The 27,599-nt window shown below is 46.8% G+C and overlaps 16 non-coding genes and 1 pseudogene across 16 annotated transcripts; 9 read left to right on the top strand and 8 right to left on the bottom strand.

The window, feature by feature from the left end:
- Nucleotides 1-111: 111 nt before the first annotated feature.
- LOC135019995 (U1 spliceosomal RNA) lies at nucleotides 112-275 on the bottom strand. Its single transcript, XR_010217487.1, has one exon. It is a non-coding gene; the product is annotated as a U1 spliceosomal RNA (small nuclear RNA).
- A 1,304-nt stretch (nucleotides 276-1,579) lies between these two features.
- TRNAN-AUU (transfer RNA asparagine (anticodon AUU)) lies at nucleotides 1,580-1,653 on the top strand. The gene has a single exon. It is a non-coding gene; the product is annotated as a tRNA-Asn (tRNA).
- Nucleotides 1,654-7,020: 5,367 nt separating this feature from the next.
- On the bottom strand, nucleotides 7,021-7,136 carry LOC135019981 (U5 spliceosomal RNA). Its single transcript, XR_010217475.1, has one exon. It is a non-coding gene; the product is annotated as a U5 spliceosomal RNA (small nuclear RNA).
- Nucleotides 7,137-7,411: 275 nt separating this feature from the next.
- On the bottom strand, nucleotides 7,412-7,527 carry LOC135019921 (U5 spliceosomal RNA). Its single transcript, XR_010217414.1, has one exon. It is a non-coding gene; the product is annotated as a U5 spliceosomal RNA (small nuclear RNA).
- A 274-nt stretch (nucleotides 7,528-7,801) lies between these two features.
- On the bottom strand, nucleotides 7,802-7,917 carry LOC135019956 (U5 spliceosomal RNA). Its single transcript, XR_010217450.1, has one exon. It is a non-coding gene; the product is annotated as a U5 spliceosomal RNA (small nuclear RNA).
- Nucleotides 7,918-8,192: 275 nt separating this feature from the next.
- LOC135019936 (U5 spliceosomal RNA) lies at nucleotides 8,193-8,308 on the bottom strand. The gene has a single exon (XR_010217429.1). It is a non-coding gene; the product is annotated as a U5 spliceosomal RNA (small nuclear RNA).
- Nucleotides 8,309-8,582: 274 nt separating this feature from the next.
- On the bottom strand, nucleotides 8,583-8,698 carry LOC135019931 (U5 spliceosomal RNA). Its single transcript, XR_010217424.1, has one exon. It is a non-coding gene; the product is annotated as a U5 spliceosomal RNA (small nuclear RNA).
- Nucleotides 8,699-8,962: 264 nt separating this feature from the next.
- Nucleotides 8,963-9,078, bottom strand: LOC135019965 (U5 spliceosomal RNA). Its single transcript, XR_010217459.1, has one exon. It is a non-coding gene; the product is annotated as a U5 spliceosomal RNA (small nuclear RNA).
- Nucleotides 9,079-9,348: 270 nt separating this feature from the next.
- On the bottom strand, nucleotides 9,349-9,464 carry LOC135019952 (U5 spliceosomal RNA). The gene has a single exon (XR_010217446.1). It is a non-coding gene; the product is annotated as a U5 spliceosomal RNA (small nuclear RNA).
- Nucleotides 9,465-9,608: 144 nt separating this feature from the next.
- Nucleotides 9,609-9,736, top strand: LOC135019905 (U1 spliceosomal RNA; annotated as a pseudogene).
- Nucleotides 9,737-10,329: 593 nt separating this feature from the next.
- Nucleotides 10,330-10,493, top strand: LOC135019758 (U1 spliceosomal RNA). The gene has a single exon (XR_010217277.1). It is a non-coding gene; the product is annotated as a U1 spliceosomal RNA (small nuclear RNA).
- A 152-nt stretch (nucleotides 10,494-10,645) lies between these two features.
- On the top strand, nucleotides 10,646-10,808 carry LOC135019799 (U1 spliceosomal RNA). The gene has a single exon (XR_010217313.1). It is a non-coding gene; the product is annotated as a U1 spliceosomal RNA (small nuclear RNA).
- A 675-nt stretch (nucleotides 10,809-11,483) lies between these two features.
- LOC135019754 (U1 spliceosomal RNA) lies at nucleotides 11,484-11,647 on the top strand. Its single transcript, XR_010217273.1, has one exon. It is a non-coding gene; the product is annotated as a U1 spliceosomal RNA (small nuclear RNA).
- Nucleotides 11,648-11,799: 152 nt separating this feature from the next.
- On the top strand, nucleotides 11,800-11,962 carry LOC135019843 (U1 spliceosomal RNA). Its single transcript, XR_010217351.1, has one exon. It is a non-coding gene; the product is annotated as a U1 spliceosomal RNA (small nuclear RNA).
- A 9,212-nt stretch (nucleotides 11,963-21,174) lies between these two features.
- Nucleotides 21,175-21,338, top strand: LOC135019757 (U1 spliceosomal RNA). The gene has a single exon (XR_010217276.1). It is a non-coding gene; the product is annotated as a U1 spliceosomal RNA (small nuclear RNA).
- A 152-nt stretch (nucleotides 21,339-21,490) lies between these two features.
- LOC135019823 (U1 spliceosomal RNA) lies at nucleotides 21,491-21,653 on the top strand. Its single transcript, XR_010217333.1, has one exon. It is a non-coding gene; the product is annotated as a U1 spliceosomal RNA (small nuclear RNA).
- A 655-nt stretch (nucleotides 21,654-22,308) lies between these two features.
- LOC135019705 (U1 spliceosomal RNA) lies at nucleotides 22,309-22,472 on the top strand. The gene has a single exon (XR_010217226.1). It is a non-coding gene; the product is annotated as a U1 spliceosomal RNA (small nuclear RNA).
- Nucleotides 22,473-27,599: the final 5,127 nt, after the last annotated feature.

Raw genomic sequence — 27,599 nt, 5'->3', positions numbered from 1 at the left:
CCCTGTCAAGTGAAGGAGATCCAACTGAGGCAGCACAAGGGAACTCTCGAAAGAAGAACAAGGCTAGAGGAAGATCTGAGACAAAGAAATCTGACTTTTACCAGACCTGACCAGAGGAAAGCACAAACACAGTCCCCCACTACCACAAATAATGCAGTTGAGTTTCCCACATTTGGGGAAATCACAGGGGTCAGCATACCCAGAATGCAATGAATTAACCTAACCCTGGGAGAACAATCTTCATGACCATGGTATCTCCTATGCAAAATAAGTATGATTTGGGATAGGGCTGGGGAGGGCCGCTGCTCAGGCACATCTCTGTCAAGTAAAGGAGATTCAACTGAGGCAGCACAAGGGAACTCTCATCTGGGGACAACAACTGCAGGGAGAACACATATTTTCAGATGAACATGGGAGGGCAGAAGGCTGCCTAATACTGAAGCACCCCCAAACAACAAACCAAATGCAACAACTAGTGCAAGCATTCCTGGGGGAAGGCCTGCCGCAGATGGATTTGCATATGGTGATGTCATCCAAGCAGTGGGTCAAAATTGGTTCAAACACCTTTGCAAAGTTCTATAAGTTTGATACCCTGGCTGAGGAGGACCTCCTGTTTGCTCAATCGGTGCTGCAAAGTCATCCGCACTCTCCTGCCCGTTTGGGAGCTTTGGTATAATCCCCATGGTCCTTACGGAGTCCCCAGCATCCTCTAGGACGTAAGAGAAAATAAGATTTTAAACCTACCGGTAAATCTTTTTCTCGTAGTCCGTAGAGGATGCTGGGTGCCCGTCCCAAGTGCGGTCTACTTCTGCAAGACTTGTATATAGTTATTGCTTACATAAGGGTTATATGTTAGTTTTCATCGGTCTTGGACTGATGCTATGTTGTTTTCATACTGTTAACTGGGTAGTATATCACAAGTTATACGGTGTGATTGGTGTGGCTGGTATGAATCTTGACCTTGGATTAACAAAAATCCTTTCCTCGTACTGTCCGTCTCCTCTGGGCACAGTTTCTCTAACTGAGGTATGGAGGAGGGGCATAGAGGGAGGAGCCAGTGCACACCCAGATCTAAAGTCTTTCTTAAAGTGCCCATGTCTGCTGCGGAGCCCGTCTATCCCCCATGGTCCTTACGGAGTCCCCATCATCCTCTACGGACTACGAGAAAAAAAAATTACCGGTAGGTTTAAAATGTTATTTTTTTCTCTGCAACCCACTGCTAAATTGTGCTTCCTAGCTGTTTTTTATAAAATCACTTAATTAAATCTAACTCTGATTACGTCAGAGAAGGCCAGGTACCCTACACCATAAGAGGGGGTTTGAAATTTTGACTTGTCTACTTAAAGATCACCAAAATCTGATGACAAGGTCAATTACATCCCTGGGTGGGATTGAACCACCAACCTTTTGGTTAATAGCCCATGTAAGTGCAAGAAATCCTGAAGCACTCACTCATCATGGGAAAGTACCAATGTGTTTCTTACAAAAATTCTCCAGATTATTGACTTTTTAAAGTTTTTCTAGGAAACGTTCTAGATGAATGCTTATTAGCCTTTGTCAGTATTGACTTTCGCAAGGTGTCTCTGTGGCGCAATCGGTTAGCATGTTTGGCTATTAACCAAAAGGTTGGTGGTTCAATCCCACCCAGGGATGTAATTGAACTTGTAATCAGATTTTGGTGATCTTTAAGTAGACAAGTCAAAATTTCAAAAACCCCCCTTATGGTGTAGGGTACCTGGCCTTCTCTGATGTAATCAGAGTTAGATTTGATTAAGTGATTTTATAAAAAAACAGCTAGGAAGCACAATTTAGCAGTGAGTTGCAGAGAAAAAAAATTATGCTGGCAGAAAAGTCCAATTGAGTGATTAAACAGCTCTTCATTTTCTGATTTTATGTTTATGCTAACAAATTTGCTCTCTGAAAAGTGTCCACAAAGCCAAGTCTCTGATTAACACCTTTGTAGGAATGGTTTTTCACCTATTACTGAATTAAACTTGCTTCATTGGAAAGGCATCAAAGATGCATCCTCATTTCAATGTCTACTGAAATAATACAGGTTGACACCAGGAAACGTCACTGCATCCTTGCTGCTTCCTCATGGGGAAGTCTGTTTAATGTGAAAACAAGGTGATATCTAATCAGCACACAGGTAAGGAATTAAGAAAATCTTTCTTTATGGGTGAAGATGTTTCTCACAAATTGTTGTCCCAATGCATCATTGAAATTCAAGATGGAAGATGATTTTCATATATCACTTGTACATTTTGCATTGCTCTTCTGGTGACAATGTAGTTTGTTTTTGTCAATTACCATTTCAGTAATAGGGTAAAGAAAATTAAGTGGATTTTTTAAAGAAAACAATGCTGTCAATATACTATTAAAACAAATTAAAATGATAAAAGTTATTGTACTTTAAGTAAAAATAAAAGTGCCAAAATATCAATCCCAGTTTTTGATTACTTTAATTATAAAAAAAAAAATGCACATAGCAGAGGATAGTTTCGATCAATCGACCTCTGGGTTATGGGCCCAGCATGCTTCCATTGCACTACTCTGCTGCTCATGGAAGTGTCAGAGATCCTGAAGACTAAATTGATTAAAGGCCTTAAAGTACTGGACTATAAGGAAAGACTTACTAGGCTGAATATTTATACACTAGAAAAGAGGTGCCTAAGAGGAGATATTATTAATATCTTCAAATATGTAAAGATACATAACAAAGAGTTATCAGAGGAATTATTTATTAAAAGAACACGTGGTCACTCGCTGCGACTGGAGGAAAGTTCAGAACGCAATGGAGGAAAGGTTTCTTCACTGTTAGGGCAATCAGGATGTGGAATTCCCTGCCAGGGAAGGTGGTAATGGCGGACTCTGTAATTGGATTTAAAAAAGGAATGGATACATTTCTGAATGAAAAAGCTATCCAAGGTTATAATACTTAAAATATCAACATGGTTAATCCGGGGGTAACATGAGTTATAGTAGCTAACTAGTCATAAAACATTATTCAGCAAGTATGTAGAATCATCACAACTTAAAACAGGTTGAACACGATGGGCAATTTGCCTCTATTCAACCTCAAAAACTATGTTACTATATTACTATGTTATTGTAGTATACAGAACACCACAATGCAATGAGCAGTGATAGTGAGCACTGATGAGGATACTAGAACTGACACTGAGCAGCAAGATGCAGCACTGGACTATTAGTAATGTACTGTATTATGCTGAGCAACACAATGCAGCACAAGACAATGAACAGTGATACTGAGCACTGATGAGGATACTACTGAGAACTGACACTGAGCAGGAGAGACACACTACTAGTATTACTGAGCAGCAATAAGTAACCACTGATACTGAGCACTGATATTGAGATTTCCACTGAGAGAACATAGCCACGTCCTCTCCGCTCTCTCTTCAATGCACGAGTAAAAATGGCAGCAACGCGCAGCTCTTTATATGGAATCCGAATCTCGCGAGAATCCGACAGCGGGATGATGACATTTTCCCTTGTTCAGGTTTTCCGAGTCAGGCGGGAACAACCGAGCCTGCCTCGGACCAGTGTAAACCACGTGGAGTTCGTGGGGAATTCGGTTCTCGGAGAACCGAACCCGCTCCTCTCTACCTTATACCCTATCAATTTTTTTATTTTCAATCTAAGCCCCTGCAGTTTTCTGTAAGCATCTGCTTCGCTATGATGATCAACAAGTCACAAGGGCAAACACTCAGGGTTTGAGGCGTAGATCTTAGGACCAGCTGCTACAAGCATGGCAGAGGTGTCACTATCACTGGTGACACCCAGAGAGGTGGCGAGGGAGATTGTAATGCAGTGCGCGCAGATAAGCAGTGCAATGGTAAAAAGGAGGCATGGTTTCATAGGTAGGGGCGTGGCCTGGTGGCCTGAATCTACATTTTGTTGCTCCGGGTGTCCCGGGGGTTGGGGGCTGCACCCGGGGACTAGTGTGTGAGCGGTGCTGGCTCCTGCAAAGTGACAGGGCATGGCCACCCAGCATGACGCCTCCCTTCTTGACCATGCTGTAATTGCAGTCGCACTGCAGTTCAGCGTGATCATAAAAAATGGTGTAGGCTCCTGCTGGTGCAGACTGTATGTGCGCGCAGGAAGCCGCCACCATTTTTGTGATCACAGCGGCTGAATGTGATGTCATACAGTCGCTGTGACCACGCCCCCTGTGTCTCCTCCGTTGCAGACCCCATTTTGAAGCCTTGCCCCCGCACCGCTCCATCCCTGACTTGGAAATGGAGTGTTGCTGACCCACCTCTCCCCCCCTTCCCCGCCCCGATTGACAGGCAGAGGCGATCACATTCTCTGCGGGGTGCCGCAGAAAATGCAGGCACATGCGTATGCTCTTAGCAATTTTTGCAGTTGGATCGCTTATTGTGATTGCAATCCAACCTGAATCAGGCCCTATTACCTATCACAATGCGCTGCGGGCAGTACAAAATTGGGTTAATATAGGAGAAAAACCCCCAGACCTGTGCTCCTTAACTGTACCTGGTGGCTAGTGGAGCGGCTGCCCAGTAATCAGTGTCCACCGCAGTGCGCACACGGCCCACCCCCTACGGCCTCGCTCCCCTTCAGCAGCGGCCTCGTGATCCGGAAGGGTGGTGTGTGTGTGACTGACCTTAGGATGAAACCGGAGCCTCCGCTGCAGTGACCCAGCAACCAGGGCACGGGAGTATACAGCGCCGCTGGGAGTGATGAAGCTGCAGTAAAGATGTCTATTAGACCTAGCCTGCTGCAGCCCTTGTAGATTCTCATAAAACAAGTTCTTCTTTTCTTGTCAAAATTAATAGCTAAGAATAGGCTGCCTGAGGCAGGCCCCTGTTAATTGGCCTGCTACTGAAGGCACCAACTACAAACTGAGCTCCCTGTTCATGGAAGCGGGGTTATAGAGGAGAATGCACTGAGCTTCTTGGGAACAGTCAAAAGCTTTGAGCCGGTTGGTGCCTCAGATCAAGATCCTACTCTACACCCCAATGTGAATCCTTGTGGAGTCCAGTGTACCCCACAGAAGAAATTAATGTGTCACACCCATTGGCAGCAACCTTAGAATAGCTGCTGACGGGCACAATTGAGAAAGGAAGGGGGGGGGGGGACATTTGAATCCAGCACATAGATGCAATTCAAATATGTAATTCGTACCTTCCTATTTTAAAATATAATGGATGAACCTCACCCTGTGAGAACAATCTTCATGATCAAGAGATCTCATATGCAAAATAAATATGAGTTGGGATAGGGCTGGGGAGGGCTGCTCGGGCAGCACCTCCCCCGTCAAGTTAAGGAGATTCAACTGAGGAAGCACAAGGGAACTCTCGTCTGGGGACAACAACTGCAGGGAGACCACATCTTTTCAGATGAACATGGGAGGGCGGAAGGCTGCCTAATACTGAAGCACCATATGCAACAACTAGTACAAGCATTCCTGGGGGAAGGTCTGCAGCAGACGGATTTGCATACGGTGATGTTATCCAAGCAGTGGGCCAAAGTTGACTGGAACCCTCATCTGCATATGAAAAGAGAAAAGGGGCATGCAGGGCATGGCGGCCTTTTGCAGTGCTTGGATGACCCCTAGTTCACATTAAACACCCCCACCCTCCTTTGGTGTGGGGCTCATGTTGGCCATGCCCCATCCCCTGAAGCATTCAAGCTGATTTCTTGCAGCAGCTGGGCACTGTAACAGCTCCAGAGCTGTTCTGTAAGGCAAGTAAAAGGGTGTGGGCCCTGCAGCACCACCTGTAGTTCGCATTGTGCGTTGGAAGGCACAAAGTAAGCAGACGGGAGGAGAAGTCAGGATAGTGCGCAAGGGCATTCTTTTCTCTTAGTCCGTAGAGGATGCTGGGGTCACATTAAGAACCATGGGGTATAGACGGGATCCGCAAGAGACATGGGCACTTTAAGACTTTCAAAGGGTGTGAACTGGCTCCTCCCTCTATGCCCCTCCTCCAGACTCCAGTTATAGGAACTGTGCCCAGGGAGACGGACATTTCGAGGAAAGGATTTATTGTTAAACTAAGGGGAGCATCTTACCAGCTCACACCTTAAACATGCCGCAGAACGTGGCATTCAACAGAACACAAGCCAACGGCATGAACAATTGCAGCAAAAAGCTGACCAGAACCATAACACAACATGTGTATAACCACAAGTAATAACTGCAGACACAGTATGGACTGGGACGGGTGCCCAGCATCCTCTACAGACTAAGAGAAAAGGATTTACCGGTAGGTATTAAAATCCTATTTTCTCATACGACCTAGAGGATGCTGGGGTCACATTAAGAACCATGGGGTTATACCAAAGCTCTTGAACGGGTGGGAGAGTGCGTACGACTCTGCAGCACCGAATGACCCAACTTAAGGTTATCATCAGCCAAGGTATCAAACTTGTAAAACTTAGCAAAAGTGTTTACTAAATAGCTGCTCGGCAAAGTTGCAATGCCGAGACTCCCCGACCAGCTGCCAAGGATGAACCCACCTTTCTAGTAGAATGGGTCTTCACCTACTTCAGTAACGGCAATCCTGCCGTGGAACGAGCATGCTGAATCTTACCACAGATCCAGCGCATAATGGTCTGTATGGAAGCAGGACACCAAATCCTGTTGGGAGCATACAGGACAAACAGAGCCTCTGTTTTCCTAATCTGAACCGTTCTGGTGACATACATTTTCAAAGTTCTGACCACAGCCAGAGACTTTGACTCAACGAAGGTGTCAGTGGCCAAAGGCACCATGTGGAAAGATGAACCACCTTCGGCAGAAATTGTTGACGTGTCCTCAATTCTGCTCTATCTTCATGAAAGATCAAATAAAGGCTCTTGTGATACTGCATGGTTTGTACTGTTTTCCATGTGCTCCCAGACCTTTAAGCAAGTAGCATGGTCAAGAAAGTTCTGTTTGAAAAGAAACAACATTTACTGTCATTGTTATGCAAATAAACTTACATTAAAGCTAACAAGAAAGCACACTCGTTCTGTCTTTAAACTGATAAAAGAAACCCCAATAATATGGGGCATGCAAAAATTGAGATAAAACTCAGTTTTGCTCCTCTCCACGGAAATCTTTAATAAAAGGCGAAATATTTGTTAGTTCTGAAGAGAAACCAGAGCATGACCAAGATTCCACCTGTCGCCTGAGTGCCATGCCAGCAGTTCTCATTCAGCTGAAAGTGAGCACCCAATTTGAATGAAAGAAAGCAGATTTCTCACCAGGCTTCCCCTTGCTATAAACATGGTTTGTACTCTTTTCCATGTGCTCCCAGATCTTTCAAGCAATTAGTGTGGTCAAGAAAGTTCTGTTTGAAAAGAAACAAACATTTACTGTCATTTCTATGCAAATGAGCTTACATTAAAGCACACTCGTTCTATCTTTAAACCGATAAAATAAAACCCCAATAAGATGGGGCATGCAAAAATTGAGATAAAACTCAGTTTTGCTCCTCTCCACGGAAATCTTTAGTAAAAGGCGAAAGATTTGTTCGTTCTGAAGAGAAACCAGAACATGACCAAGATTCCACCTGTCGCCTGAGTGCCATGCCAGCAGTCCTCATTCAGCTCAAAGTGAGCACCCAATTTGAAAGAAAGAAAGCAGATTTCTCACCAGGCTTCCCCTTGCTATAAACATGGTTTGTACTCTTTTCCATGTGCTCCCAGATCTTTCAAGCAATTAGTATAGTCAAGAAAGTTCTGTTTGAAAAGAAACAAACATTTACTGTCATTTCTATGCAAATGAGCTTACATTAAAGCACACTCGTTCTATCTTTAAACCGATAAAAGAAACCCCAATAAGACGGAGCATGCAAAAATTGAGATAAAACTCAGTTTTGCTCCTCTCCACGGAAATCTTTAGTAAAAGGCGAAAGATCTGTTCGTTTTGAAGAGAAACCAGAGCATGACCAAGATTCCACCTGTCGCCTGAGTGCCATGCCAGCAATCCTCATTCAGCTCAAAGTGAGCACCCAATTTGAAAGAAAGAAAGCAGATTTCTCACCAGGCTTCCCCTTGCTATAAACATGGTTTGTACTCTTTTCCATGTGCTCCCAGATCTTTCAAGCAATTAGTGTGGTCAAGAAAGTTCTGTTTGAAAAGAAACAAACATTTACTGTCATTTCTATGCAAATGAGCTTACATTAAAGCACACTCGTTCTATCTTTAAACCGATAAAATAAAATCCCAATAAGATGGGGCATGCAAAAATTGAGATAAAACTCAGTTTTGCTCCTCTCCACGGAAATCTTTAGTAAAAGGCGAAAGATTTGTTCGTTCTGAAGAGAAACCAGAACATGACCAAGATTCCACCTGCCGCCTGAGTGCCATGCCAGCAGTCCTCATTCAGCTCAAAGTGAGCACCCAATTTGAAAGAAAGAAAGCAGATTTCTCACCAGGCTTCCCCTTGCTATAAACATGGTTTGTACTCTTTTCCATGTGCTCCCAGATCTTTCAAGCATTTAGTATAGTCAAGAAAGTTCTGTTTGAAAAGAAACAAACATTTACTGTCATTTCTATGCAAATGAGCTTACATTAAAGCACACTCGTTCTATCTTTAAACCGATAAAAGAAACCCCAATAAGACGGAGCATGCAAAAATTGAGATAAAACTCAGTTTTGCTCCTCTCCACGGAAATCTTTAGTAAAAGGCGAAAGATCTGTTCGTTTTGAAGAGAAACCAGAGTATGACTAAGATTCCACCTGTCGCCTGAGTGCCATGCCAGCAGTCCTCATTCAGCGCAAAGTGAGCACCCAATTTGAAAGAAAGAAAGCAGATTTCTCACCAGGCTTCCCCTTGCTATAAGCATGGTTTGTACTCTTTTCCATGTGCTCCCAGATCTTTCAAGCAATTAGAATGGTCAAGAAAGTTCTGCTTGAAAAGAAACAGACATTTATAGTCATTGTTATGCAAATAAACTTACATTAAAGCTAACAAGAAACTGATAAAAGAAACCCCAATAATATGGGGCATGCAAAAATTGAGATAAAACTCAGTTTTGCTCCTCTCCACAGAAATCTTTAATAAAAGGCGAAAGATTTGTTCGTTCTGAAAAGAAACCAGAGCATGACCAAGATTCCACCTGTCGCCTAAATGCTGTGCCAGCAGTCCTCATTCAGATCAAAGTGAGCGCCCAACTTGAAAGTAAGCAGATTTCTCACCTGGCTTCTCCTTGCTATAAGCATGGTTTGTACTGTATTCCATGTGCTCCCAGATCTTTCAAGCAAGTAGCATGGTCAAGAAAGTTCTGTTTGAAAAGAAACAAACATTTACTGTCATTTCTATGCAAATGAGCTTACATTAAAGCACACTCATTCTATCTTTAAACCGATAAAAGAAACCCCAAAAAGATGGGGCATGCAAAAATTGAGATAAAACTCGGTTTTGCTCCTCTCCACGGAAATCTTTAATAAAAGGCGAAAGATTTGTTCGTTCTGAAGAGAAACCAGAGCATGACCAAGATTTTTATCTGAAAATATGTGTTCTCCCTGCAGTTGTTGTCCCCAGATGAGAGTTCCCTTGTGCTGCCTCAGTTGAATCTCCTTTACTTGACAGAGATGTGCCTGAGCAGCGGCCCTCCCCAGCCCTATCCCAAATCATACTTATTTTGCATAGGAGATACCATGATCATGAAGATTGTTCTCCCAGGGTGAGGTTCATTCATTGCATTCTGGGTATGCTGACCCCTGTGATTTTCCCAAATGTGGGAAACTCGCTTTTATACCCTTGTGCACTATCCTGACTTCTCCTCCTGTCTGCTTACTTTGTGCCTTCCAATGCACAATGCAAACTACAGGTAGTGCTGCAGGGCCCACACCCTTTTACTTGCCTTACAGAGCAGCTCTGGAGCTGATACAGTGCCAAGCTGCTGCAAGAAATCAGCTTGAATGCTTCAGGGGATGGGGCATGGCCAACATGAGCCCCACACCGAAGGAGGGTGGGGGTGTTTAATGCGAACTAAGGGTCATCCAAGCGCCGCAAAAGGCCGCCATGCCCTGCATACCCCTTTTCTCTTTTCATATGCAGATGAGGGTTCCAGCCAACTTTGGCCCACTGCTTGGATGACATCACCGTATGCAAATCCGTCTTCTGCAGAACTTCCCCCAGGAATGCTTGCACTAGTTGTTGCATTTGGTTTGTTGTTTGGGGGTGCTTCAGTATTAGGCAGCCTTCTGCCCTCCCATGTTCATCTGAAAATATGTGTTCTCCCTGCAGTTGTTGTCCCCAGATGAGAGTTCCCTTGTGCTGCCTCAGTTGAATCTCCTTTACTTGACAGAGATGTGCATGAGCAGCGGCCCTCCCCAGCCCTATCCCAAATCATACTTATTTTGCATAGGAGATACCATGGTCATGAAGATTGTTCTCCCAGGGTGAGGTTCATTCATTGCATTTTGGGTATGCTGACCCCTGTGATTTACCCAAATGTGGGAAACTCGACTGCATTATTTGTGGTAGTGGGGGACTGTGTTTGTGCTTTCCTCTGGTCAGCTCTGTTAAAACTCAGATTTCTTTGTCTCAGATTTTCCTCTAGCCTTGTTCTTCTTTCGAGAGTTCCCTTGTGCTGCCTCAGGTGGATCTCCTTCACTTGACAGGGGGGTGCCCGAGCAGCGACCCTCCCCAGCTCTAGCCCAACTCCTACTTACCTGCCAGGTGAGATACTATGATCAGGAAGGTGCTTCTCCCAGGGCAAGGCTCACCCATTGCACTCTGGGTGTGCTGCTCCTACGATTTCCCCAAATGTGGGACACTTGACTGCATAATTTGTGTTTCCTCTGGTCGGCTCTCGTATAATTCAGATCTCTTTGTCTCAGGTCTTTCTCCAGCCTAGTTTGCTGTCTGTTTCCACTTCTTTTATCTTGAGCCCCTCCCTTCTATACCCTTGTGCACTATCCTGACTTCTCCTCCCGTCTGCTTACTTTGTGCCTTCCAATGCACAATGCAAACTACAGGTAGTGCTGCAGGGCCCACACAATCTTTTACTTGCCTTAAAGAGCAGCTCTGGAGCTGTTACAGTGCCCAGCTGCTGCAAGAAATCAGCTTGAATGCTTCAGGGGATGGGGCATGGCCAACATGAGCCCCACACCAAAGGTGGGTGGGGGTGTTTAATGCGAACTAGGGGTAATCCAAGCACCGCAAAAGGCCGCCATGCCCTGCACGCCCCTTTTCTCTTTTCATATGCAGATGAGGGTTGAAGCCAACTTTGACCCACTGCTTGGATGACATCACCATATGCAAATCCATCTGCTGCAGGCCTTGCCCCAGGAATGCTTGCACTAGTTGTTGCATTTGGTTTGTTGTTTGGGGGTGCTTCAGTATTAGGCAGCCTTCTGCCCTCCCATGTTCATCTGAAAATATGTGTTCTCCCTGCAGTTGTTGTCCCCAGATGAGAGTTCCCTTGTGCTGCCTCAGTTGAATCTCCTTTACTTGACAGAGATGTGCCTGAGCAGCGGCCCTCCCAGCCCTATCCCAAATCATACTTATTTTGCATAGGAGACACCATGGTCATGAAGATTGTTCACCCAGGGTGAGGTTCATTCATTGCATTCTGGGTATGCTGACCCCTGTGATTTCCCCAAATGTGGGAAACTCGCCTGCATTTTTTGTGGTAGTGGGGGACTGTGTTTGTGTTTTCCTCTGGTCAGCTCTGGTAAAAGTCAGATTTCTTTGTCTCATATATTCCTCTAGCCTTGTTCTTCTTTCGAGAGTTCCCTTGTGCTGCCTCAGTTGGATCTCCTTCACTTGACAGGGGGGTGCCCGAGCAGTGACCCTCCCCAGCTCTAGCCCAACTCCTACTTACCTGCCAGGTGAGATACTATGATCATGAAGGTGCTTCTCCCAGGGCAAGGCTCACCCATTGCACTCTGGGTGTGCTGCTCCTGTGATTTCCCCAAATGTGGGAAACTTGATTGCATAATTTGTGTTTCCCCTGGTCGGCTCTCGTATATTTCAGATCTCTTTGTCTCAGGTCTCTCTCCAGCCTAGTTTGCTGTCTGTTTCCACTTCTCTTTTCTGGAGCCACTCCCTTCTATGCCCTTGCGCACTATCCTGACTTCTCCCGTCTGCTTACTTTGTGCCTTCCAACGCACAATGCGAACTACAGGTAGTGCTGCAGGGCCCACACCCTTTTAGTTGCCTTACAGAGCAGCTCTGGAGCTGTTACAGTGCCCAGCTGCTGCAAGAAATCAGCTTGAATGCTTCAGGGGCTGGGGCATAGCCAACATGAGCCCCACACCAAAGGAGGGTGGGGGTGTTTAATGCGAACTAGGGGTCATCCAAGCACCGCAAAAGGCCGCCATGCCCTGCATGCCCCTTTTCTCTTTTCATATGCAGATGAGGGTTCCAGCCAACTTTGGCCCACTGCTTGGATGACATCACCGTATGCAAATCCGTCTGCTGCAGACCTTCCCCCAGGAATGCTTGTACTAGTTGTTGCATATGGTTTGATATTTGATGGTGCTTCAGTATTAGGCAGCCTTCCGCCCTCCCATGTTCATCTGAAAAGATGTGGTCTCCCTGCAGTTGTTGTCCCCAGACGAGAGTTCCCTTGTGCTTCCTCAGTTGAATCTCCTTAACTTGATGGGGGAGGGGCTGCCCGAGCAGCCACCCTCCCCAGCCCTATCCCAACTCATACTTATTTTGCATATGAGATCTCTTGATCATGAAGATTGTTCTCACAGGGTGAAGTTCATCCATTATATTTTAAAATAGGAAGGTACAAATTACATATTTGAATTGCATCTATGTGCTGGATTCAAATGTCCCCCCCCCTTCCTTTCTCAATTGTGCCCATCAGCAGCTATTCTAAGGTTGCTGCCAATGGGTGTGACACATTAATTTCTTCTGTGGGGTACACAGGACTCCACAAGGATTCACATTGGGGTGTAGAGTAGGATCTTGATCTGAGGCACCAACCGACTCAAAGCTTTTGACTGTTCCCAAGATGCTCAGCGCATCCTCCTCTATAACCCCGCTTCCATGAACAGGGAGCTCAGTTTGTAGTTGGTGCCTTCAGTAGCAGGCCACTTAACAGGGGCCTGCCTCAGGAAGCCAATTCTTAGCTATTCATTTTGACAAGAAAAGAAGAACTTGTTTTATGAGAATCTACAAGGGCTGCAGCAGGCTAGGTCTAATAGACATCTTTACTGCAGCTTCATCACTCCCAGCGGCGCTGTATACTCCCGTGCCCTGGTTGCTGGGTCACTGCAGCGGAGGCTCCGGTTTCTTCCTAAGGTCAGTCACACACACACCGCCCTTCCGGATCACGAGGCCGCTGATGAAGGGGAGCGTGGCCGTAGGGGGTGGACCGTGTGCGCACTGGCGTGGACACTGATTACTGGGCAGCCGCTCCACTAGCCACCAGGTACAGTTAAGGAGCACAGGTCTGGGGGTTTTTCTCCTATATTAAACCAATTTTGTACTGCCCGCAGCGCATTGTGATAGGTAATAGGGCCTGATTCAGGTTGGATTGCAATCACAATAAGTGATCCAACTGCAAAAATTGCTAAGAGCATACGCATGTGCCTGCATTTTCTGCGGCACCCCGCAGAGAATGCGATCGCCTCTGCCTGTCAATCGGGGCAGGGGGGGAGAGGGGGGTCAGCAACACTCCATTTCCAAGTCAGGGATGGAGCGGTGCGGGGGCAAGGCTTCAAAATGGGGTCTGCAATGGAGGAGACACAGGGGGCGTGGTCACAGCAGCTGTATGACATCACATTCAGCCGCTGTGATCACAAAAATGGTGGCGGCTTCCTGCGCGCACATACAGTCTGCACCAGCAGGAGGCTACACCATTTTTTATGATCACGCTGAACTGCAGTGCGACTGCAATTACAGCATGGTCAAGAAGGGAGGCGTCATGCTGGGTGGCCATAAGAGATGAGCGGGTTCGGTTCCTCGGAATCCGAACCCGCCCGAACTTCACCCTTTTTTGCTCGGGTCCGAGCAGACTCGGATCCTCTCGCCTTGCTCGGTTAACCCGAGCGCGCCCGAACGTCATCATCCCGCTGTCGGATTCTCACGAGACTTGGATTCTATATAAGGAGCCGCGCGTCGCCGCCATTTTCACACGTGCATTGAGATTGATAGGGAGAGGACGTGGCTGGCGTCCTCTCCGTTTAGATTAGAAGATAGAGACGAGTGACATTTGATTTACTACTAATTTGGGGAGCAGTTGAACTTGTCAGGAGTACTCAGTAGTGCAGAGTTTTGCTGATAGTGACCACCAGTTTTATTATTTATAATCCGTTCTCTGCCTGAAAAAAAACGATACACATACCATATCTGTGCTCAGCCTCAGTGTGCTGCATGATATATCATCTATGTATATCTGACTGTGCTGAGTGCTCACTGCTCACACAGCTTAATTGTGGGGGAGACTGGGGAGCAGTTATAGCAGGAGTACAGTGCACACTTTTGCTGCCAGTGTGACCACCAGTATATTGTCTGCCTGAAAAAGTTAAACACTCCTGTGGTGTTTTTTTTTTATTCTATAAATGCATTCTGCTGACAGTGTCCAGCAGGTCCCTCATACATATATTATATAAATATTTACCTGCAGTAGTGTTATATATTTTTTTTCATCTTTATCATCTCTATATTAGCAGACGCAGTACGGTAGTCCACGGCTGTGGCTATCTCTGTGTCGTCAGTGCTCGTCCATAATTGTATACCTACCTACCTGTGGTGGTTTTTTTTTTTCTATCTTCTTCATACTAGTAGTTTAGGAGTCTACTGACAGTGTCCACCAGGTCCATCATTATATTATATACCTACAGTAGTAATATATTTATTATATTATCTATACTAGCAGACGCAGTACGGTAGTCCACGGCTGTGGCTATCTCTGTGTCGTCAGTGCTCGTCCATAATTGTATACCTACCTACCTGTGGTGGGGTTTTTTTTTTATCTTCTTCATACTAGTAGTTTAGCAGTCTGCTGACAGTGTCCACCAGGTCCGTCATTATATTATATACCTACAGTAGTAATATATTTATTATATTATCTATACTAGCAGATGCAGTACGGTAGTCCACGGCTGTACCTACCTCTGTGTCGTCAGTGCTCGTCCATAATTGTATACCTACCTGTGGTGGGGTTTTTTTTTCTATCTTCTTCATACTAGTAGTTTAGGAGTCTGCTGACAGTGTCCACCAGGTCCGTCATTATATTATATACCTACAGTAGTAATATATTTAGTATATTATCTATACTAGCAGACGCAGTACGGTAGTCCACGGCTGTACCTACCTCTGTGTCGTCACTCGTCCATAATTGTATACCTAACTGTGGTGGTTTTTTTTTCTATCTTCTTCATACTAGTAGTTTAGCAGTCTGCTGACAGTGTCCACCAGGTCCGTCATTATATTATATATACCTACAGTAGTTATATCTATTTTTTTTTATATCATTAATTATCATCTCTATACTAGCAGACGCAGTACGGTAGGCCACGGCTGTGGCTATCTCTGTGTCGTCAGTGCTCGTCCATAATTGTATACCTACCTACCTGAGGTGGAAGTTTTTTTCTATCTTCTTCATACTAGTAGTTTAGCAGTCTGCTGACAGTGTCCACCAGGTCCGTCATTATATTATATATACCTACAGTAGTTATATATATATTTTTTTTTATATCATTAATTATCATCTCTATACTAGCAGACGCAGTACGGTAGTCCACGGCTGTAGCTACCTCTGTGTCGTCAGTCACTCGTCATCCATAAGTATACTAGTATCCATCCATCTCCATTGTTTACCTGAGGTGCCTTTTAGTTGTGCCTATTAAAATATGGAGAACAAAAATGTTGAGGTTCCAAAAATAGGGAAAGATCAAGATCCACTTCCACCTCGTGCTGAAGCTGCTGCCACTAGTCATGGCCGAGACAATGAAATTCCATCAACGTCGTCTGCCAAGGCCGATGCCCAATGTCATAGTACAGAGCATGTAAAATCCAAAACACAAAAGATCAGTAAAAAAATGACTCAAAAATCTAAATAAAAATCGTCGGAGGAGAAGCGTAAACTTGCCAATATGCCATTTACCACACGGAGTGGCAAGGAACGGCTGAGGCCCTGGCCTATCTTCATGGCTAGTGGTTCAGCTTCACATGAGGATGGAAGCACTCAGCCTCTCGCTAGAAAAATGAAAAGACTTAAGCTGGCAAAAGCACAGCAAAGAACTGTGCATTCTTCAAAATCACAAATCCACAAGGAGAGTCCAATTGTGTCGGTTGCGATGCCTGACCTTCCCAACACTGGACGTGAAGAGCATGCACCTTCCACCATTTGCACGCCCCCTGCAAGTGCTGGAAGGAGCACCCGCAGTCCAGTTCCTGATAGTCAGATTGAAGATGTCAGTGTTGAAGTACACCAGGATGAGGAGAATATGGGTGTTGCTGGCGCTGGGGAGGAAATTGACAAGGAGGATTCTGATGGTGAGGTGGTTTGTTTAAGTCAGGCACCCGGCGAGACACCTGTTGTCCGTGGGAGGAATATGGCCATTGACATGCCTGGTGAAAATACCAAAAAAATCAGCTCTTCGGTGTGGAAGTATTTCAACAGAAATGCGGACAACAGGTGTCAAGCCGTGTGTTGCCTTTGTCAAGCTGTAATAAGTAGGGGTAAGGACGTTAACCACCTCGGAACATCCTCCCTTATACGTCACCTGCAGCGCATTCATCATAAGTCAGTGACAAGTTCAAAAACTTTGGGCGACAGCGGAAGCAGTCCACTGACCAGTAAATCCCTTCCTCTTGTAACCAAGCTCACGCAAACCACCCCACCAACTCCCTCAGTGTCAATTTCCTCCTTCCCCAGGAATGCCAATAGTCCTGCAGGCCATGTCACTGGCAATTCTGACGAGTTCTCTCCTGCCTGGGATTCCTCCGATGCATCCTTGAGTGTAACGCCTACTGCTGCTGGCGCTGCTGTTGTTGCTGCTGGGAGTCGATGGTCATCCCAGAGGGGAAGTCGTAAGACCACTTTTACTACTTCCACCAAGCAATTGACTGTCCAACAGTCCTTTGCGAGGAAGATGAAATATTACAGCAGTCATCCTGCTGCAAAGCGGATAACTGAGGCCTTGGCATCCTGGGCAGTGAGAAACGTGGTTCCGGTATCCATCATTACTTCAGAGCCAACTATAGACTTGATTGAGGTACTGTGTCCCCGGTACCAAATACTATCTAGGTTCCATTTCTCTAGGCAGGCGATACCGAAAATGTACACAGACCTCAGAAAAAGACTCACCAGTGTCCTAAAAAATGCAGTTGTACCCAATGTCCACTTAACCACGGACATGTGGACAAGTGGAGCAGGGCAGACTCAGGACTATATGACTGTGACAGCCCACTGGGTAGATGTATTGACTCCCGCCGCAAGAACAGCAGCGGCGGCACCAGTAGCAGCATCTCGCAAACGCCAACTCTTTCCTAGGCAGGCTACGCTTTGTATCACCGCTTTCCAGAATACGCACACAGATGAAAACCTCTTACGGCAACTGAGGAAGATCATCACAGAATGGCTTACCCCAATTGGACTCTCCTGTGGATTTGTGGCATCGGACAACGCCAGCAATATTGTGCGTGCATTATATCTGGGCAAATTCCAGCACGTCCCATGTTTTGCACATACCTTGAATTTGGTGGTGCAGAATTATTTAAAAAACGACAGGGGCGTGCAAGAGATGCTGTCGGTGGCCACAAGAATTGCGGGACACTTTCGGCGTACAGGCACCACGTACAGAAGACTGGAGCAACACCAAAAACGCCTGAACCTGCCCTGCCATCATCTGAAGCAAGAAGTGGAAACGAGGTGGAATTCAACCCTCTATATGCTTCAGAGGATGGAGGAGCAGCAAAAGGCCATTCAAGCCTATACATCTGACCACGATATAGGAGGTGGAATGCACCTGTCTCAAGCGCAGTGGAGAATGATTTCAACGTTGTGCAAGGTTCTGCAACCTTTTGAACTTGCCACACGTGAAGTCAGTTCAGACACTGCCAGCCTGAGTCAGGTCATTCCCGTCATCAGGCTTTTGCAGAAGAAGCTGGAGACATTGAAGGAGGAGCTAAGACAGAGCGATTCCGCTAGGCATGTGGGACTTGTGGATGGAGCCCTTCATTCGCTTAACCAGGATTCACGGGTGGTCAATCTGTTGAAATCAGAGCACTACATTTTGGCCACCGTGCTCGATCCTAGATTTAAAACCTACGTTGTATCTCTCTTTCCGGCAGACACAAGTCTGCAGGGGTTCAAAGACCTGCTGGTGAGAAAATTATCAAGTCAAGCGGAACTTGATCGGTCAACAGCTCCTCCTTCACAGTCTCCCGCAATTGGGGGTGCGAGGAAAAGGCTCAGAATTCCGAGCCCACCCGCTGGCGGTGATGCAGGGCAGTCTGGAGCGACTGCTGATGCTGACATCTGGTCCGGACTGAAGGACCTGCCAACGATTACGGACATGTCGTCTACTGTCACTGCATATGATTCTCTCACCATTGAAAGAATGGTGGAGGATTATATGAGTGACCGCATCCAAGTAGGCACGTCAGACAGTCCGTACGTATACTGGCAGGAAAAAGAGGCAATTTGGAGGCCCTTGCACAAACTGGCTTTATTCTACCTAAGTTGCCCTCCCACAAGTGTGTACTCCGAAAGAGTGTTTAGTGCCGCCGCTCACCTTGTCAGCAATCGGCGTACGAGGTTACTTCCAGAAAATGTGGAGAAGATGATGTTCATTAAAATGAATTATAATCAATTGCTCCGTGGAGACATTGACCAGCAGCAATTGCCTCCACAAAGTATACAGGGAGCTGAGATGGTGGATTCCAGTGGGGACGAATTGATAATCTGTGAGGAGGGGGATGTACACGGTGATGAATCGGAGGATGATGATGAGGTGGACATCTTGCCTCTATAGAGCCAGTTTGTGCAAGGAGAGATTTATTGCTTCTTTTTTGGTGGGGGTCCAAACCAACCCGTCATTTCAGTCACAGTCGTGTGGCAGACCCTGTCACTGAAATGATGGGTTGGTTAAAGTGTGCATGTCCTGTTTATACAACATAAGGGTGGGTGGGAGGGCCCAAGGCAATTCCACCTTGCACCTCTTTTTTTCTTTTATTTTTCTTTGCGTCATGTGCTGTTTGGGGAGTGTTTTTTGGAAGGGCCATCCTGCGTGACACTGCAGTGCCACTCCTAGATGGGCCAGGTGTTTGTGTCGGCCACTTGGGTCGCTGAGCTTAGTCACACAGCTACCTCATTGCGCCTCTTTTTTTCTTTGCGTCATGTGCTGTTTGGGGAGTGTTTTTTGGAAGGGCCATCCTGCGTGACACTGCAGTGACACTCCTAGATGGGCCAGGTGTTTGTGTCGTCCACTTGGGTCGCTGAGCTTAGTCACACAGCTACCTCATTGCGCCACTTTTTTTCTTTGCGTCATGTGCTGTTTGGGGAGTGTTTTTTGGAAGGGCCATCCTGCGTGACACTGCAGTGCCACTCCTAGATGGGCCAGGTGTTTGTGTCGGCCACTTGGGTCGCTGAGCTTAGTCACACAGCTACCTCATTGCGCCTCTTTTTTTCTTTGCGTCATGTGCTGTTTGGGGAGTGTTTTTGGAAGGGCCATCCTGCGTGACACTGCAGTGCCACTCCTAGATGGGCCAGGTGTTTGTGTCGGCCACTTGGGTCGCTGAGCTTAGTCACACAGCTACCTCATTGCGCCTCTTTTTTTCTTTGCGTCATGTGCTGTTTGGGGAGTGTTTTTTGGAAGGGCCATCCTGCGTGACACTGCAGTGCCACTCCTAGATGGGCCAGGTGTTTGTGTCGGCCACTTGGGTCGCTGAGCTTAGTCACACAGCTACCTCATTGCGCCTCTTTTTTTCTTTGCGTCATGTGCTGTTTGGGGAGTGTTTTTTGGAAGGGCCATCATGCGTGACACTGCAGTGCCACTCCTAGATGGGCCAGGTGTTTGTGTCGGCCACTTGGGTCACTGAGCTTAGTCATCCAGCGACCTCGGTGCAAATTTTAGGACTAAAAATAATATTGTGAGGTGTGAGGTGTTAAGAATAGACTGAAAATTAGTGGAAATTATGGTTATTGAGGTTAATAATACTTTGGGATCAAAATGACTCCCAAATTCTATGATTTAAGCTGTTTTTTAGGGTTTTTTGAAAAAAACACCCGAATCCAAAACACACCCGAATCCGACAAAAAAAATTCGGTGAGGTTTAGCCAAAACGCGTTCGAACCCAAAACACGGCCGCGGAACCGAACCCAAAACCAAAACACAAAACCCGAAAAATTTCCGGTGCACATCTCTAGTGGCCATGCCATGTCACTGTGCAGGAGCCAGCACCGCTCACACACTAGTCCCCGGTGCAGCCCCCAACCCCCGGGACACCCGGAGCAACAAAATGTAGATTCAGGCCACCAGGCCACGCCCCTACCTATGAAACCATGCCTCCTTTTTACCATTGCGCTGCTTATCTGCGCGCACTGCATTACAATCTCCCTCGCCACCTCTCTGGGTGTCACCAGTGATAGTGACACCTCTGCCATGCTTGTAGCAGCTGGTCCTAAGATCTACACCTCAAGCCCTGAGTGTTTGCCCTTGTGACTTGTTGATCATCATAGCAAAGCAGATGCTTACAGAAAACTGCAGGGGCTTAGATTGAAAATAAAAAAAATTGATGGGTATAAGGTAGAGAGGAGCGGGTTCGGTTCTCCGAGAACCGAATTCCCCACGAACCCCACGAACTCCTCCTCCGAGGCAGGCTCGGTTGTTCCCGCCTGACTCGGAAAACCTGAACAAGGGAAAATGTCATCATCCCGCTGTCGGATTCTCGCGAGATTCGGATTTCATATAAAGAGTGCAAGCATTCCTGGGGGAAGGCCTGCAGCAGATGGATTTGCATATGGTGATGTCATCCAAGCAGTGGGTCAAAGTTGGCTTCAGAAACAAACAGGAATGCTTGCACTAGTTGTTGCATTTGGTTTGTTGTTTGGGGGTGCTTCAGTATTAGGCAGCCTTCTGCCCTCCCATGTTCATCTGAAAATATGTGTTCTCCCTGCAGTTGTTGTCCCCAGATGAGAGTTCCCTTGTGCTGCCTCAGTTGAATCTCCTTTACTTGACAGAGATGTGCCTGAGCAGCGGCCCTCCCCAGCCCTATCCCAAATCATACTTATTTTGCATATGAGATACCATGGTCATGAAGATTATTCTCCCAGGGTGAGGTTCATTCATTGCATTCTGGGTATGCTGACCCCTGTGATTTCCCCAAATGTGGGTAACTCGACTGCATTATTTGTGGTAGTGGGGGACTGTGTTTGTGTTTTCCTCTGGTCAGCTCTGGTAAAAGTCAGATTTCTTTGTTTCAGATCTTCCTCTAGCCTTGTTCTTCTTTCGAGAGTTCCCTTGTGCTGCCTCAGTTGGATCTCCTTCACTTGACAGGGGGGTGCCCGAGCAGCGACCCTCCCCAGCTCAAGCCCAACTCCTACTTACCTGCCAGGTGAGATACTATGATCATGAAGGTGCTTCTTCCAGGGCAAGGCTCACCCATTGCACTCTGGGTGTGCTGCCCCTGCGATTTCCCCAAATGTGGGAAACTTGACTGCATAATTTGTGTTTCCCCTGGTCGGCTCTCGTATAATTCAGATCTCTTTGTCTCAGGTCTCTCTCCAGCCTAGTTTGCTGTCTGTTTCCACTTCTTTTTTCTTGAGCCCCTCCCTTTTATACCCTTGTGCACTATCCTGACTTCTCCTCCTGTCTGCTTACTTTGTGCCTTCCAATGCACAATGCAAACTACACACCCTTTTACTTGCCTTACAGAGCAGCTCTGGAGCTGTTACAGTGCCAAGCTGCTGTAAGAAATCAGCTTGAATGCTTCAGGGGCTGGGGCATTGTCAACATGAGCCCCACACCGAAGGAGGGTGGGGGTGTTTAATGCGAACTAAGGGTCATCCAAGCGCCGCAAAAGGCCGCCATGCCCTGCATACCCCTTTTCTCTTTTCATATGCAGATGAGGGATCCAGCCAACTTTGGCCCACTGCTTGGATGACATCACCGTATGCAAATCCGTCTTCTGCAGAACTTCCCCCAGGAATGCTTGTACTAGTTGTTGCATTTGGTTTGTTGTTTGGGGGTGCTTCAGTATTAGGCAGCCTTCTGCCCTCCCATGTTCATCTGAAAATATGTGTTCTCCCTGCAGTTGTTGTCCCCAGATGAGAGTTCCCTTGTGCTGCCTCAGTTGAATCTCCTTTACTTGACAGAGATGTGCCTGAGCAGCGGCCCTCCCCAGCCCTATCCCAAATCATACTTATTTTGCATAGGCGATACCATGGTCATGAAGATTGTTCTCCCAGGGTGAGGTTCATTCATTGCATTCTGGGTATGCTGACCCCTGTGATTTCCCCAAATGTGGGAAACTCGACTGCATTATTTGTGGTAGTGGGGGACTGTGTTTGTGCTTTCCTCTGGTCAGCTCTGGTAAAAGTCAGATTTCTTTGTCTCAGATCTTCCTCTAGCCTTGTTTTTCTTTCGAGAGTTCCCTTGTGCTGCCTCAGTTGGATCTCCTTCATTTGACAGGGGGTGCCCGAGCAGCAATCCTCCACAGCTCTGGCCCAACTCCTACTTACCTGCCAGGTGAGATACTATGATCTTCACTGTTAGGGCAATCAGGATGTGGAATTCCCTGCCAGGGAAGGTGGTAATGGCGGACTCTGTAATTGGATTTAAAAAAGGAATGGATACATTTCTGAATGAAAAAGCTATCCAAGGTTATAATACTTAAAATATCAACATGGTTAATCCGGGGGTAACATGAGTTGTAGTAGCTAACTAGTCATAAAACATTATTCAGCAAGTATGTAGAATCATCACAACTTAAAACAGGTTGAACACGATGGGCAATTTGCCTCTATTCAACCTCAAAAACTATGTTACTATATGTTACTATATTACTATGTTACTGTAGTATACAGAACACCACAATGCAATGAGCAGTGATAGTGAGCACTGATGAGGATACTAGAACTGACACTGAGCAGCAAGATGCAGCACTGGACTATTAGTAATGTACTGTAGTATGCTGAGCACAACAATGCAGCACAAGACAATGAGCAGTGATACTGAGCACTGATGAGGATACTACTGAGAACTGACACTGAGCAGGAGAGACACACTACTAGTATTACTGAGCAGCAATAAGTATCCACTGATACTGAGCACTGATATTGAGATTTCCACTGAGAGAACATAACCACGTCCTCTCCGCTCTCTCTTCAATGCACGAGTAAAAATGGCGGCAACGCGCAGCTCTTTATATGGAATCCGAATCTCGCGAGAATCCGACAGCGGGATGATGACATTTTCCCTTGTTCAGGTTTTCCGAGTCAGGCGGGAACAACCGAGCCTGCCTCGGAGGAGGAGTTCGTGGGGTTCGTGGGGAATTCGGTTCTCGGAGAACCGAACCCGCTCCTCTCTACCTTATACCCATCAATTTTTTTTATTTTCAATCTAAGCCACTGCAGTTTTCTGTAAGCATCTGCTTTGCTATGATGATCAACAAGTCACAAGGGCAAACACTCAGGGCTTGAGGTGTAGATCTTAGGACCAGCTGCTACAAGCATGGCAGAGGTGTCACTATCACTGGTGACACCCAGAGAGGTGGCGAGGGAGATTGTAATGCAGTGCGCGCAGATAAGCAGCGCAATGGTAAAAAGGAGGCATGGTTTCATAGGTAGGGGCGTGGCCTGGTGGCCTGAATCTACATTTTGTTGCTCCGGGTGTCCCGGGGGTTGGGGGCTGCACCGGGGACTAGTGTGTGAGCGGTGCTGGCTCCTGCACAGTGACATGGCATGGCCACTAGAGATGTGCACCGGAAATTTTTCGGGTTTTGTGTTTTGGTTTTGGGTTCGGTTCCGCGGCCGTGTTTTGGGTTCGAACGCGTTTTGGCTAAACCTCACCGAATTTTTTTTGTCGGATTCGGGTGTGTTTTGGATTCGGGTGTTTTTTTCAAAAAACCCTAAAAAACAGCTTAAATCATAGAATTTGGGAGTCATTTTGATCCCAAAGTATTATTAACCTCAATAACCATAATTTCCACTAATTTTCAGTCTATTCTTAACACCTCACACCTCACAATATTATTTTTAGTCCTAAAATTTGCAACGAGGTCGCTGGATGACTAAGCTCAGTGACCCAAGTGGCCGACACAAACACCTGGCCCATCTAGGAGTGGCACTGCAGTGTCACGCATGATGGCCCTTCCAAAAAACACTCCCCAAACAGCACATGACGCAAAGAAAAAAAGAGGCGCAATGAGGTAGCTGTGTGACTAAGCTCAGCGACCCAAGTGGCCGACACAAACACCTGGCCCATCTAGGAGTGGCACTGCAGTGTCACGCAGGATGGCCCTTCCAAAAAACACTCCCCAAACAGCACATGACGCAAAGAAAAAAAGAGGCGCAATGAGGTAGCTGTGTGACTAAGCTCAGCGACCCAAGTGGCCGACACAAACACCTGGCCCATCTAGGAGTGGCACTGCAGTGTCACGCAGGATGGCCCTTCCAGATACACTCCCCTAACAGCACATGACGCAAAGAAAAAAAGAGGCGCAATGAGGTAGCTGTGTGACTAAGCTCAGCGACCCAAGTGGCCGACACAAACACCTGGCCCATCTAGGAGTGGCACTGCAGTGTCACGCAGGATGGCCCTTCCAAAAAACACTCCCCAAACAGCACATGACGCAAAGAAAAAAAGTGGCGCAATGAGGTAGCTGTGTGACTAAGCTCAGCGACCCAAGTGGACGACACAAACACCTGGCCCATCTAGGAGTGTCACTGCAGTGTCACGCAGGATGGCCCTTCCAAAAAACACTCCCCAAACAGCACATGACGCAAAGAAAAAAAGAGGCGCAATGAGGTAGCTTTGTGACTAAGCTCAGCGACCCAAGTGGCCGACACAAACACCTGGCCCATCTAGGAGTGGCACTGCAGTGTCACGCAGGATGGCCCTTCCAAAAAACACTCCCCAAACAGCACATGACGCAAAGAAAAATAAAAGAAAAAAGAGGTGCAAGGTGGAATTGCCTTGGGCCCTCCCACCCACCCTTATGTTGTATAAACAGGACATGCACACTTTAACCAACCCATCATTTCAGTGACAGGGTCTGCCACACGACTGTGACTGAAATGACGGGTTGGTTTGGACCCCCACCAAAAAAGAAGCAATAAATCTCTCCTTGCACAAACTGGCTCTATAGAGGCAAGATGTCCACCTCATCATCATCCTCCGATTCATCACCGTGTACATCCCCCTCCTCACAGATTATCAATTCGTCCCCACTGGAATCCACCATCTCAGCTCCCTGTATACTTTGTGGAGGCAATTGCTGCTGGTCAATGTCTCCACGGAGCAATTGATTATAATTCATTTTAATGAACATCATCTTTTCCACATTTTCTGGAAGTAACCTCGTACGCCGATTGCTGACAAGGTGAGCGGCGGCACTAAACACTCTTTCGGAGTACACACTTGTGGGAGGGCAACTTAGGTAGAATAAAGCCAGTTTGTGCAAGGGCCTCCAAATTGCCTCTTTTTCCTGCCAGTATACGTACGGACTGTCTGACGTGCCTACTTGGATGCGGTCACTCATATAATCCTCCACCATTCTTTCAATGGTGAGAGAATCATATGCAGTGACAGTAGACGACATGTCCGTAATCGTTGGCAGGTCCTTCAGTCCGGACCAGATGTCAGCATCAGCAGTCGCTCCAGACTGCCCTGCATCACCGCCAGCGGGTGGGCTCGGAATTCTGAGCCTTTTCCTCGCACCCCCAATTGCGGGAGACTGTGAAGGAGGAGCTGTTGACCGATCAAGTTCCGCTTGACTTGATAATTTTCTCACCAGCAGGTCTTTGAACCCCTGCAGACTTGTGTCTGCCGGAAAGAGAGATACAACGTAGGTTTTAAATCTAGGATCGAGCACGGTGGCCAAAATGTAGTGCTCTGATTTCAACAGATTGACCACCCGTGAATCCTGGTTAAGCGAATGAAGGGCTCCATCCACAAGTCCCACATGCCTAGCGGAATCGCTCTGTCTTAGCTCCTCCTTCAATGTCTCCAGCTTCTTCTGCAAAAGCCTGATGACGGGAATGACCTGACTCAGGCTGGCAGTGTCTGAACTGACTTCACGTGTGGCAAGTTCAAAAGGTTGCAGAACCTTGCACAACGTTGAAATCATTCTCCACTGCGCTTGAGACAGGTGCATTCCACCTCCTATATCGTGGTCAGATGTATAGGCTTGAATGGCCTTTTGCTGCTCCTCCATCCTCTGAAGCATATAGAGGGTTGAATTCCACCTCGTTTCCACTTCTTGCTTCAGATGATGGCAGGGCAGGTTCAGGCGTTTTTGGTGTTGCTCCAGTCTTCTGTACGTGGTGCCTGTACGCCGAAAGTGTCCCGCAATTCTTGTGGCCACCGACAGCATCTCTTGCACGCCCCTGTCGTTTTTTAAATAATTCTGCACCACCAAATTCAAGGTATGTGCAAAACATGGGACGTGCTGGAATTTGCCCAGATATAGGCCCTCATTCCGAGTTGATCGGTCGCAAGGCGAATTTAGCAGAGTTACACACGCTAAGCCGCCGCCTACTGGGAGTGAATCTTAGCTTCTTAAAATTGCGACCGATGTATTCGCAATATTGCGATTACTAACTACTTAGCAGTTTCTGAGTAGCTCCAGACTTACTCTGCCTGTGCGATCATTTCAGTGCTTGTCGTTCCTGGTTGACGTCACAAACACACCCAGCGTTCGCCCAGGCACTCCCACCGTTTCCCCGGCCACTCCTGCGTTTTTTCCGGAAACGGTAGCGTTTTCAGCCACACGCCCCTGAAACGCCGTGTTTCCGCCCAGTAACACCCATTTCCTGTCAATCACATTACGATCGCCGGAGCGAAGAAAAAGCCGTGAGTAAAAATACTTTCTTCATAGTAAAGTTACTTGGCGCAGTCGCAGTGCGAACTTTGCGCATGCGTACTAAGCGGATTTTCACTGCGATGCGATGAAAAAGAACGAGCGAACAACTCGGAATGAGGGCCATAATGCACGCACAATATTGCTGGCGTTGTCCGATGCCACAAATCCACAGGAGAGTCCAATTGGGGTAAGCCATTCTGTGATGATCTTCCTCAGTTGCCGTAAGAGGTTTTCATCTGTGTGCGTATTCTGGAAAGCGGTGATACAAAGCGTAGCCTGCCTAGGAAAGAGTTGGCGTTTGCGAGATGCTGCTACTGGTGCCGCCGCTGCTGTTCTTGCGGCGGGAGTCAATACATCTACCCAGTGGGCTGTCACAGTCATATAGTCCTGAGTCTGCCCTGCTCCACTTGTCCACATGTCCGTGGTTAAGTGGACATTGGGTACAACTGCATTTTTTAGGACACTGGTGAGTCTTTTTCTGAGGTCTGTGTACATTTTCGGTATCGCCTGCCTAGAGAAATGGAACCTAGATAGTATTTGGTACCGGGGACACAGTACCTCAATCAAGTCTATAGTTGGCTCTGAAGTAATGATGGATACCGGAACCACGTTTCTCACTGCCCAG

The sequence above is a fragment of the Pseudophryne corroboree genome, unplaced genomic scaffold (genome assembly GCF_028390025.1).
Source record: "Pseudophryne corroboree isolate aPseCor3 unplaced genomic scaffold, aPseCor3.hap2 scaffold_337, whole genome shotgun sequence".
NCBI classification, from domain to species: domain Eukaryota; kingdom Metazoa; phylum Chordata; class Amphibia; order Anura; family Myobatrachidae; genus Pseudophryne; species Pseudophryne corroboree.
The sequence above is the reverse complement of the archived record's forward strand: the minus strand, read 5'-3'. Positions and strand labels throughout refer to the sequence as shown.